Source organism: Dipodomys spectabilis, unplaced genomic scaffold (genome assembly GCF_019054845.1).
Source record: "Dipodomys spectabilis isolate Male_0828 unplaced genomic scaffold, ASM1905484v1 ptg000145l, whole genome shotgun sequence".
Lineage (NCBI taxonomy): Eukaryota > Metazoa > Chordata > Mammalia > Rodentia > Heteromyidae > Dipodomys > Dipodomys spectabilis.
Window position 1 is genome coordinate 17210776 of NW_024870822.1, and position 13514 is coordinate 17224289.

At 48.1% G+C, this 13514-nt stretch overlaps 1 protein-coding gene across 1 annotated transcript in view; it reads right to left on the bottom strand.

Annotated features, from left to right (window-relative positions):
* Kcnc1 (potassium voltage-gated channel subfamily C member 1) overlaps window positions 1-13514 on the bottom strand; it is a 41324-nt gene that overhangs the window by 11288 nt on the left and 16522 nt on the right. The window lies entirely within an intron of this gene.

A 13514-nucleotide genomic window follows, 5' to 3' on the forward strand; every position in this document is an offset into this window, starting at 1 on the left:
CATGGCCAGACAACACTGAAGCCCTGTGGGCCAGGAGAGCCACCAGAGGAAAGAAGCTTAGATCCATGCGAAGACAGATATCCACTAAAACCCACACTGAAGTGACACCTGAGTGGGAAGTAAGTTTCTATGGCGTTATACCACTGCAATTTAGAGGTGATTTGTGAAAGTGTTTAGCTGTCCTGGCTAATAGTGACCAACTTTCTGGGGCTGAAGTATTCAAAGAAATAAGATGGGGCAGTTATAATGAAATCAAGAGAGGTCTTATCTCCTCCCATCTTTCTCCCTTCCAACTCCAATCTAGGCACTCAGGGAGTGCCCACCTGCTTTGTACCAGGAGGCAACATGCAGTCCCCAGCAATTACCTTAATTTGCATTGATGCTCTTCTCCTGCCTTGCAGGGAGTGTTCTGAGAGTCCTAGAAAAGCCTTGTCTGGGTTGACCATAACTATGGAGTCTAGGACACAATAATCTGGCCAGGGCCTGGGAACCAGTAACTATGTGAATCTCTCAAACCACATTCTGGGTTGAGGAAGCGGGGGCGGGGGGGGGGGGATAGGGAAGGATATTTAATATTTTAGAGCTGACACAGTGTGAGAAGTCTTTAGAGATGATCTGGCCCAAGATACCTCATGCTACAGATAGGAAGTTTGTGGCCCCAAAAGATGAAATGAACTATCCAGGCAGAATTGCAGAATATTGGCATTCTCTTGGTATTAGAATATTGTGTGAGTTTCTCCTAGGCTTTAATAAGTGTGACCCTTATGCATTCTTACATCTACCATTCTTCTTCCTTTCTTTCTCTTTCACTCTCTTTTACTTACATCTATCCATCCATCCATCCATCCATATGTCTATCCACTGGTTCACTCATCCATCCTTTCTTTCTGCTACCCCTCACCAGGCACCAGGTTATATCCATCACAGAGTTGACTAAGGCTTCTATCCAGCTCTCAAGTTGCTCCCTGCCTACCTAACAGGTAAGGACATACATAAAGACAAGTGCAGTTCAGTGGACTGAGATGAGCTTCCTCTGCTCTATGAAGTGGGTGGAGCTGGGGAATGGTGAGAATGATTTGTGCACCCTTGAGAGAGGCAAGGTAGAGACTTCAAAGCAGTTCTTCCAACTCTACAAAGCTCTTCTTTCATAGTGCAGATAGTTCAGACCTAGGGTACACAGAGGAAGACCCAGAAATCAAAATGAAGGAATGAAAACAATTGGAAGAGGCTAGGCTCAAGTTTACAGAGCTCCAGAATTCTTCCTGTCCTGTTAGTCAAGTTCTTCCAGCTAAAAAGTACGTGTATCTCCACCTGCTGAGGATCCAGCCCCATCTTGGAGCTTGCCATAGACTCCTAAGGATAGGTCATGTTTCCACCTGTGTCCCCTACCATGGCCTTCGTGTGAGAGGTAGGAGCTCAAACCCTGTGAGTGTCGGAGGGAAGCCTAGAGGCTAGGCCTACAGCACCCTAAGCTCCTGAATTCTGATTGGTGGTGGAGGCAAAAGGTTCCTCTCCTCCTTGCTTCCCAATTAGCCAGGACATCCCCTCCTAGACCTTCCCATACTCACCCTCCTCTCTCAACAGGGCACTACCATCAAAGCAGGTTTTCAGCTTCGGTCTTAGCCACACAGCTACCAACAGGAGTCACCAATGGCAATCCCGGTAACACCCGAATCAGCTGCCATGCTGCACAGAGAAAAATCTCAACTCCTCAGCTTGGCACATGAGGCTTTCCCTGCCTTACCTAACTTCGCTGGGTCCTCTTCCTACATGCACCCAACATTTGTGTAACTACATCATTTCTGACCATATTATCTCCCCCTTCTTCTTGGCTTTATATCTGCTGTTTCTTCTATGGGAGAACATTCCTATTAGTCTTTGGGAAAATCCTATCATCCTTCAGTGCCTCATTAATAGCCCTTCCCCTGGGGTGAAGCTCCCTTTGGCAGCTGTGGTCCTTAAGAGGCAAGAAGCAAAAGGCTTCCCCAAGGAGTCTCTGTCCACCTGGGGAGACAATGAAACTATCTCCATTGCCTGCTCTTGAATGCCCAAGGAGGTTTATGGGAATAAGCTAGGCAGCACTGATGTCCCAGGAGCTTTCTGACTCCCAGGTGCCCCACAGCCCCTGTGGCTTTCACCTCATTTGCCTTCTTATTGTATAGAAACTGTACTGTATTGTACAGAAACAGGCCCTGAGAGAGGTCAGACCTTATAAGATGAGTGTAGAAAAAACTCTTAAGTGATTCAGGATCACTGTACAGTCTGAGCCTCACTGCCCAGGGAATGGAGAGTAGAAGGCATGTGTCAGAAGCCAGGCCGAAAACCAGATCAGAAGACTTCAACCCTAGGAGGAGCCAAGACTGGTGGGAGCCAGATCTCCTGCCCTTCCTAGGCATCTCAGGCACCTGCCTTCCTGGCTGCTGTGCTGGCCATACTCTGTCCCAGGCAGAACACCACCTGACATCCAGGTTCACATGGATCCTTAGGACTGTGGAGAAAGCTGCACCTGGCTCTGTGGAGCACATGGGCAGCAAAGATGGCGCTGGGAGGGGGTTGAGTGGGCAGAGCCTAATTTACTGGAGAGCACATGGCCAGCCAAGATGGCTCTGGGAGGAGGTTGACTGGGCAGACCCCAATTGATCTTCTGATCAGTGCCTAACCAGCCCGTGAAGGCTCAGGTGAATGATAGGGTGTGACCTTGACAGTGATTGGTTCCTCTTCCTCCCTTACCATACCACCCACCCTTGTTGTCCTTAAAAGGGGCTGCTCTCTGTTAATAAACGAGTTTTTCTACCTGCTGGATTTGGCTCCCCGCTGTGTCTGATTGTCTCCTGGGCTGAGGGAGGCTAGGGAACGGGCGAGCGCCGCACTTACCTTTCCTCGGACCCTGTCCGTCTTTCGTGGGACGCACGAAGACCCAACATGGCTCTTTCAGACCTTTCCGTTCTCCTAACTAGTAAGATGGTAGCAAGGGCATTGGCAGAAAGGAAGGAAAGGCTACAAAAGCTTGAGGGCCTACCATGTGCTTTTAATCCTGGCACCAAGCTTGTGGGACAGGTGATCGTATGTCTAATGTGTCACAAAGGAAAGCCAGGAATGGAGCAGTTCCAGAACAAAGCTAAGGATTTAAGCTAGTGATGAATCTAAGACATGAACCCCAGTTACTGAGCTCTTGCACCACCAAGCTGCCAAAGCCTGTGAGACAAAACCACAGATCTGTCTGGACGGTTTCAGCTTGAAGCTTGGTACCCACAGCCTAGAGCCCCTATGCTAAGCAGGAGGAGAGGTATCTGGAGCCACAGGGGCAAATCCAGCACTCTTGCATCATTCTTAGGCCTTGGTGCCCAGGCTTGCTAGTGCCGGGGTAGAAACAGTTCCCTGGAAAGAATTTATGAGGAAGGCAGCCTTGGGTGGTCCAGTATGCTAGGCCACCTAATTCCCTGCTGACCCACAAAGGAAAAAACTTCTCCTTATTCAGCTCAGAGAGAAAGGATGGACATGGGAATGGGAGTTCCTAGATTGACTCCTAGAAGAGAGGCAAGCCCTGGGGTGGTCTCTGCCACATTGCTGGGCTCATCACCGACAAAGCAAAGGCATGGGGCTGCACCCTACACCAGCTGCCTGCTTCCCAGTTACCAGTCACCCCAATGACATAACAGAGTACACATCTCACCTATGACCTAAGCACTCAGGGTCACACATTACAACACAGTACCTGCACACACAGAAATCACAAAGAGCCCCTATAGTGTTTACTGGGACACAACACCACACACTGAGCACACACACTCAGATGCTGAGTAGAATGGCACACATACATGCACACATATACACACTCAGAGCACATCAATGGTACAGTGGTAGTAAACAGAGCAAGCCTACTGTGAACACACATACTTCCCAAACACTGCTACCCAGCAGACCCTTCCTTTATTTTTATGGCTCCTCACCTATCTCCACCTGACACCACTCAGGTGATGGGAAATCCTGACTTCCTGCCCCTGGACCCTGCTCATCATCTATTGTCTTCTGGATATCTTGCTACCTGTTTGTCCTGGTAACTAAGCCCCACCACACCCAGGCCAGAGTAGCTGTACAGCCAGTTCCTTCTGGGCTGCTAGTCTGAAAAGGCAGAAAGGGAGCTCTGCTTGGTAGCCCTGGATTAGCTGTCACCCAGCTGGCCAGCCCAAGGGCCTTCCTGCAAAATTTCAAGACAACATGGGCAAGATTACCTGATGATGCAGCATAAACCTTAGTGGGTAGTTTTTGACTCCTTTTATTTTTTTCTAGAACCAAATCACAAACCGTGAGAGACCCGCCAATTATGTTCCAGAAAGTGGTCTCCATGATAACAGAGCAAGGCATCCCATTTCTATGGTAACCAGGGTGGTGAGGTTGTTGGCTGTAAAGTCAGACAAACCTACTAACGATCTGTTGACTTAAGAACATGTTTTATAAATCACCAAGTTATTTTTATTGTAGCTCCACCCTTGAAACCATAAATCAGATAGGCAATTTACTATCTTATTAAAATGACCAATATGAGCAATGACTTTCCTTTATGAATTATTTATGCCACAGTCATCTCGAGAAATTGTGCTTGCCTTTCAGCCCTGCTCAGGGGTTCTCAGTGGGGCTCCGTGTTCCTGTAGCTTGGAATTTCAGGATGAAGGTGCTAGTTGAAACATGGACCAAAGTTCTGGTCTGATAGCTCACTCACTGTGTGACCTTCACAAGTCACTTCCCCTCTCTGGGCTTCCGTTTCATCATGGTAAAAGTGAGGGCTGGACTTGATCCTGTCTGAGGCAGGCAGTGGGAGCCCAGGCTGGCTGATCAGGGGAGTCCTGGCTCATCTCCAGGTCTCAGGCCCCCAGAGGCTTCAGGTCAGTTTTTCTGCCTAATTAAATCTGCCCAGCGGGGGTGTGCAGCATGTGAGTTAATCCATGTGGAGTGAGTGATGCAGAACAGACAGAAGGGCCAATTGTCCTAAATAAATTGTCAGTTGAGTTGGGTTTAGAAACTGAATTAGACTTGTCTGGACTTTCTGTGGCTGGGCATACCCACAGCTCAGCTGGCCAGGGCTGCTGGGACGGGAGTGGGGTGGGGATCTTGCAGGTACAGTCCCTGTTAGGATTCTAGCCACTGCCTCCGCCATCCAGCCCTAGAGGCCTGCATGCTATGAGCAGGTCCAGCCCTTGCTCTGTTCTCTAATCCACCTTTGACACCTGCTCAGGGAGCTGTGGGAGGGAGGAGTTCCATGATGCTTTATGGTGCTGTGAACTAGGATTGTGTGTGTCTGCATGAGAGTATGCCTTGGGGGAGCATGTTTGGGAAGTCTGTGCTGGGAGGGTGTCTGGGGAGGGAGGGCCTATATGACAGTGGAGCAGGTGTGTGCATGTTGGAGGTGTGTCATCTATGGATATCATCTGACCCAGGCCTTTGTAGTTTCACTGAGGTGGTAACTGTGTGTGGTGTGTGTGATTCATGGGGGCTGGAGACGTGTGCCTGGGAAGACGTGTAAAGTATATAAACATATAGAGGTATGGACTAGGTGGTGTGTGTGTATGTGTGTACACGTATATAGGGAGACATCGAGGGGTAATGTGTTTGTGTGCACACATGCATGCAGATATGTATGACCTGAGTTATGTGTGTATGGATGGGGCTATGGATGGGACAAATATGGCTTATTGTGTGTGTGTGTGTGTGTGTGTGTGTGTGTGTGTGTATTGGCTATTATGAGGTGGTATGTGAATGTGTGGCTGTATATGTTGGCTTATGGGGTGTGTGTATTGGGCTGTGTGTGTGTATGTGTGTGTGCAGTATGTGTGTGTGTGTGGGTACATGAATAAACAGGCATGTGGTTTGTGGCCTGTGTGTGAAGGTATATGTATAGAGCTAAACATGAGGTATGGTCTGTGATGTGTATGTGAGTGTGCAGTATGTGTATAGGATTATACATGATGTATATGCATGCATGAGTATATGTATGGGTCATACGTGTTCTACATGGGGGGGAAGCTATGTATATGTGCTTGTGTACATAAGTGTGCATATATAGGGCCATGTGTGGTCTATGGTGCATATGCATATGTGTAGGGGGCTAGGTGTATATACATGCATAAACAAGCATGTATGGATGTCTGTATATGAATTGTGGTGTAAATGTGTATGTGTGTGTCAATGTGTATGTGGGTACATTTATGGGACATCTCTTGGGCACCTGAATATGTGTAAGTTGAGATTCAGCCCAGAGAAAGGTCCTGACCCCCCTTTTCCATGCCAAGGAAATAAGAAGATAGACAGCGTGGGAGTCCAGAAAGCACCCTTGAGCTGGTCCAGGGGGAAGGCAGCAGCATAGAAACTCTGTACACAAAACCATCTGCCCTTCCTGCCCTCTCGCCCCCACACACACGCTCAATGCTGGGACCCAACCTGGAACTAGAGTCAAGGACCAGAAAAGGCAATAGCCAAGCCTCAAGTAGTTCAGACACCTAACAGACCACAGCTGACCTCACTGAAACGTTCTAACATCTGCAGACTGAGGCCAGGACAGGCCATCGTGGCAGCTGGGCTGAAAAAACCTGAGGAGAGCAGAAGTTCCCGTGGTGTTTTCACCCTCAGAGGGACATTTTCCCTCATATTTTAGAAATTATTTATAACATGTATCAATTCTTTGAATTAGTAATTCTTCCCTATTCTCGTTGTACTCATGTTGTTGACATCTTAAATTTATGTTGAGTTGGACTTGTGGAAATGTGATCATTAGAAATTCAGAACATCAAGACAGAGGAAATCTGCAGAGGATTCTGGGAGATGCCGCCTCTGGGAAAGAATAGAGAAATGGAAGTATAGTGGAGGGCAGGAGTTACTCAAGGTCACTGAGTTCTCAGGATGCTTTGTTAATGGAGACCACATTCTCCTGAAACATCACACTGAGCTCTGGAGTCTGTCACCATGGCCTTTAAGCTTTTGCCTAGCCAACGCTCTGCCTCCCTGCAGGCCTTTTGGATTCTAGGTGCTGTGTCCCTTCTAGATCCCAGATCAAAAGCAGCTCAGGTCCCTCTATCTAAGTGGGCAGCAGCTGTGTCTAAATAACAGGACCTTAAAGTCAGACAAATCTGACCTATAGTCCTATTTCAACTAGGTGACTTTGCACAATCCCCACATCTTTCTGAGCCTTCATTCTCTGCTTCCTGGGTGGCAATGATGATGACATCAAATGACACACTGCGGGAGAGTAAGGAACAAGTAGATACACAAGTGGAGTTCCTGCCCCACACCATGAGACCAGGTCCATCTTGGTACTTGGGATCGAAGAAGCCAGAACAGACCCAAGGGCCAAGAGGCTCTGACACCTGAGTCCTGTGAGATCCTGGGGAGCAGGCAGCATCAGACAGCAATGGCCTAGACCTGGCCTTAGAGCCAGAGTTCTAATGCTGGCTTACAGTCTGACTGCAGGCCACTAGGCTCTTGGAGACTCAGTCGCATAATACTTTGAATGGGACAAGAGTAACACCCTCTGGGAAGTAAGGTGGATTTGAGGGGTGTGGAGGAAATACCCAGGGTCTTGGAGCTTCCTCAGATATAAGGAAGAATTCTAAGCCAGGAGAAGCCCCAAGACTGCCAGTTCCCTGCCCACTGGCATTGCAGGTGCTTTCCTCCACAGATATTATACCACAGCATTTTGGTTTGGGTTTCTCCCAAATTGCTTGGGGACAGGCAATGGGGAGGGAGAGAGAAATCCCAGTATTAGCTAAAGGGAGAGATGTATGCCAGTTGCTCCCCCCCCATGCGTCCCCTCTAATTTGTTCTGCTCTGGCTTCACTTGCCTGCTGACAACAAAGCAGGAGCAGGTAACAGCCTCTGAGACCTAATGGCACTGCCCTCATGGCCAGTGTCCTGAGAGATCAGGCCTGCTCAAGACCTACCACCGCAGCCTATAAGAGACATGGTCCGCATAGGGATGAAGATCTGAATCCGCATGGTTACAATTTCCACACAGCGGCTGCCTTAGGGCCAAAAAGACACCATGTAGAAAAGGAAAAGACATTCAAGGTCACAGGATGCATGAGAGCCGAACCAGAGCTGCTTGATGACTTCTGGTCCAACTCTGGTAACAAGATGAAAGACAACAAGCTCTATTTCCAGTGCTTTCTATATACTGGCTCCTCTAGACTGCCACTAACCTAAGGAGGCTCTCCTTTTCAGAGGAGGAGCCTGAAGCCAGGTCTCAGAGTTCTCAGTGGTGGGTTAGTCCCACCCAGACCCACAACCATGCACTTCACTGCCTCCTATAAGCCCCTCCAAAGAGCCAGACAAAAAGACACATCACATGACGCAAGTTATTATGGTGATCACTCCAAGGTGGTTCCAACTTCCGTCAGCCACTGGCAGGCACAGAGGGTATGAAGATCTTAAGGTAAATGGGGCTGTACAAACTCAGGGTGCCCCTTAAAGTTCCCAAGGCATGGGAAATTCTTGTTAGAAGTCAACAGCCCAACCAGGCGCCAGTGGCTTATACCTGCACTCCTCGCTATTCAGGAGGCTGAGATCTGAGGATTGCGGTTCAAAGCCAGCCTAGGCAGGAAAGTCTGTGAGACTCTTATTTCCAATTAACTACCAGAAAACTAGAAGTGGGGCTGTGGCTCAAGTGGTAGAGCACTCGCCTTGCGCTGAAGAGCTCACAGACAGTGCCCAGGCCCAGAGTTCAAGCCCCACAACCGACCAGACCAAAATAAATAAATAAATAAAAGAAGTCAACATCCCACCTGCTCCTGTGGTCAGTCTCCTAGACAGAAGACTGTATAGTCAGAGAAGACAGGGGATATCCTCTCATATTTCCAGTAGCACCTCAGACTCAGGAATACACCAAACTTCCATACCAGACACTCTTCTTGGATGTCAAGACAAACGTGCATCTCCTGGTGTAACTGTCTGTTTTCTATCAATGACTAATGAATCATGTTACCCTTCACATTTCTTCTTGTATACTGACTGCCAGGAAACTCAGTTCTACCCAATTCTACAATAATCCCTTACCTGACTTTGGGCTCTAACTATTTCTTCTTTTCAATATATTATTCTTTCTTTCCTTTTTTGCTTTACTTTTTTGGGGGAGTTGGTCCTGGGGCCTGAACTCTTGGCCTGGGTGCTGTCCCTGAGCTCTTCAGTTCAAGGCTAGCACTCTACGACTTGAGTCATAGCACCACTTCTGGTTTTCTGGTGGTTTATTGGAGATAAGAGTCTCATAGACTTTCCTTCCCAGGCTGGCTTTGAACCATGATCCTCAGACCTCAGCCTCCTGAGTAGCTAGAATTACAGGCCTGAGCCACCAGTGCCCAGTTTCCCTTTTTGCTTTACTTTTTAAGGGTTCTATGAATGTCTGACATGCTTTCTTGAGACAATCACAGATTGGAATAAGAAGTACATGGGGCTGGGAAGGTGGCTCAGTGGTAGAGCGCTTGCCTTGCATGCATGAGGCCCTGGGTTCAATGCCTCAGCACCACATAGGCAGAAAAAGCCGGAAGTGGTGCTGTGGCTCAAGTGGTAGAGTGCTAGCCTTGAGCTGAGGAGCTGAGGGACAGCGCCCAGGCCCAGAGTTCAGGCGCCAGGACTGGCAAAAAAAAAAAGAAGAAGAAGAAGAAGAAGAAGAAGAAGTACATGAATGAATGACTCTGGGTTAGGAAGAAGGAGGCTAAAATAGAACAGAATTACAACCCCTAGGGGGAAGTTTATGAATCCCTCTGCAGTGACCTAAGACAGAGGTCTTGGTTAGTCACCAGTGATAAGGTGCCAATCAGGCCACTCATCCTGTCTTTGAACATCTCTGAGAAACAAGTGTTCATTTCTTGTTGAAGTTGACCTCTGCCCCTTTCCGCTAGACTCTCTGGGGTCACCAGAACATACTGTTCCTCTTGCTCCCCATTACAGTTTGGCCCACACCTGTAGGAACCATATTAAGCAGCTCTTCTGCAGGCTGAACTTCCTTCATGTCTCCCCTCTGCCCCCCCCCCCCGCCCTGCTTCAGGCCTGCTTACATTAAGCACCCAGGATGTGTAGAAAGGATCACGTATGTTGCCTTTTGGAGTCCTTACAGCTACCTGGGTCAGAACAGTGTTTAACTTTAGGATGACAGTGGCGCAGCCTTCTTCTGTTTTCAACACATCTTCACATTTTGAAATACACACAAATACATACCAGTCATCAACAGGACAGTCTTGATAGAGCCTATTTGGTAGGTGAGAAAACAGTCTCTGAGCTCTATGGAGAATCTAGAAATAGTGTGTACCTGAAACCTTCTAGGGGCTTTCATCTCAGTGCCCATTTGTGTACTTACACCAATAGACTCTCAATAGATATGTTTACCAGTGTGTATCTACCCATGGAAGTGTCTGGGGAGGGGAATAAAAGCTGGTCCTAATGGAATCAGGGAAGGCAACAGGCAGCCTGGGAGGAGCCACAGATGACTGTCTACAACGATTTATACTTTGTCCCAGGCCTATACAGGGCACTGGCTACAGAATGAGCAAAAACAAGTATCACCTCTGGTAGAAGAACCTAGCAGCCAAATGAACAAATACATACCTCTACGTGGTGACAAGTACTCCAAGCTTTGGGGGTAGAGTGGCGACCAAGAAGAAGTGACAACCCAGTAGAGTTGGAGGGGCAGGCAAGAAATCAACTAGAGAGAAAGGGAACGACTCTCCATCCTTGTGTTCCTGGACAATCAGTTGTACCTGGTATCACTAATCACTCTGTCCTACTACATCTTCCAGACTTTTCTTTGTCTTCCTTACTGGCTGTTCCTTCTCTATGTCCTTTGCCTGCCTTGGCTCTCAGCTTCTTGCTCTCAGGATACCCAGAGTGCCCTTCTGGCTCCTTTTCTCATCTATACTCACTCCCTCAGTGATTGATTCCTTTTCACCACTACTCAGCACACTCCTGGAGTCTTCTCTCAAGCCTAGCCCTTGACTTGAACTCAGGTCTCTCCTGAGAGAGACCTGGGCATCTCCAAGGTGGTGTTCTACTAACTAGCAAACACTCAGTATGTTGGCTGAACTCCTGAACACCCTCCACCCCCGCAGACTTCTTCATCTCATGAGATAGCAGCTCTATCCTCCTGGGACATTCTTGCCAAAAACCTTACAGTCATCCTTGACACCCCTCTTTCTATCACACCTCGTGTTTAATCTGTAAGGAAATCCTGGTGGATCTGCTCGAAACTATATCCAGACTCTACTCACCCCCACTGCGACCGCTCATGTCCTTGTCATCATCCCTTACCCACCAGGTTGCGGTCATGATCTTTTAACTCATCTGGTTTCCAACATTCCTGGAGATATAGGACTATAGTCAACACAGCAGCCAGAAAAATCTCTACACACACACACACACACACACACACACACACACACACACACACACACACACACACACACACACACACACACACACACACACACACACACACACCCCACAGTGGTGTCATTTCTCTGCTCAAAACCCTGCAGGGCTCCATTTTTTGGAAGAGAAACTAAGGTTCTCATGATGGTCTGCAGATCTCCTCTTGATCTGGGCCTCCATTACCCCTGAGCCTTCCTCTCCTACCACCATCCTCTTTGCTTCCTCCAACCTCACCTGCATCCCGGACAATGCCTGTTATACTGGTTGTTCTCCCCCTGTCTAAAACATTCTTCCTTCCTCTAGCATTCCCCAAACATGTTCTTCTACCATCACATGAAGCCCACTTTGTGACCACTGGTATAAATCTCAACCAGCCAACCCAGGCCCACACCAGCTGAGGTGACCTTTGACTAGTGAACTAGACCCGGGCGATCTGATCTCACTCTAATTTCTCCCCAAACATGTACCATCTTCTAACACATTAACTCTCCACAGCTTTATTGAGGCATAACTTACCTACAGTGATATCTATTTTAGGAGTCCAGTTGGTGAGGTGCTAGCAGTTCATACTACCTAAGTTATTTAATTTTTATGAGACTACAAGGTCTTTAAGATGGCTGACTCCAGGAATCTAGTCTGGCTCTGCCTAACATTCCAGACAAACTCCCTAATAAATATAACAAGGGAAGCCTCTTCTCCAGAACACAGCTAAGCATGAACACAGTTTACCATTTGTGTGAAGGTCATGGTTTGCATGCTCAGTCCCGTCTGCATAATAGGTATACAGTTTCTCCCAGCAGCCTCTGTGGGAAATGAGCCACCCCTCTGGTGCACCCTTTCCCTTGATGACACAGGCAACTGTGTAATCGCTGGCTTAGTGTTACCACATCTGTGTCTACACTGGCAATATACCCAGTACTTAGTTTAGGATGTGTAGAAACCTGCACTGCTCACACTAACAGCATACAGCATCTAAATTGATAAAAAAGCAACATCTCTAGCCCCAAATCTGTGACTAAACTGGTCCTGGACACTATCTCCAATTCAGCTCTGTTTTCATCAGCAAAAGGCATGCTCAGTCTCCACCAAGATTATCTGTTAGACTGATCATGTGCAGTGATTGAAAACAAACCGGGTCTACACTGGGAATTGGGAGTATGCCATGTCTGCACTAGCAGCAGGTACAATCACGTTCAGTTGACAATAGGAACAATCTGAACAGAGACCTGAAGGCCTACCAGTTATCAGCATGAGCAATGCAGTATGGATTCATTTCTAGTAAGGAGGCAGACACATCTTCCCTCCCCAAAGTCTGGCCAGCTGAAGGAGCTTATGGTGTAGTCCAATTACCTGAGCCCTGCCTATGGGGCAGAACTGGCAACAGAGTGTGGAATTCAAAACCTAGATATGGGTGCTTGAGTGCGAGAATCTTGACTGAACATCAGAGTTGGAATCTGGGACGCATGGTGAGAAGATGAGACCATGTCTATTCCCAGACTCTTGAGATCACTCAAGGTGAGGAGAGACTCAAGCTGTGTGACTCCCAGTGCCCCACGCTCCCTTGCCACCCCACACCCAGGCCTGGCTCAGCCGGTCTGGGCTTTAAAAAGCACCAGGAAATGTCACTTTCTTTTTGAGGAGGTGTGATGGGAGGAGATGGCCTGGGCAGTTTTAGCAGCCGGTTTATTCAAAGGTTGGGAACGAGGCCTTCAAATACTGAAACTTGTTTTGTAACTAGACTGGGCCTAACTCCCTTTACCAGGCAATAGACGCCTGCCTTATGCCAGGTCAGAGGGCTCAGGCTACCAGACAGAACAGTGAGGGCTCTGACTAAAGCTGTAGATTCTATGTCTGCCCTAGCTAGGACATGGCTATGGCCTGACTAGGCTCTGGGCTCAGGGTATAGCATCTAGCCATCTGTAGGTCATGGTCTACAGCTTGACCAGGCACTACCCTCTGTGCTAGGCTGGCTCAAGGTGGTAACCTGGCCTCTAGCCATAGACTGCTGACTGGTCTGAAATGGTCAAGCATGAGTGGATTTCTCTTGAAAAAATTAAGTCCTAAGGATATACAGCCACCCATTGATTTAGCTTTCATTCGTTCATTCA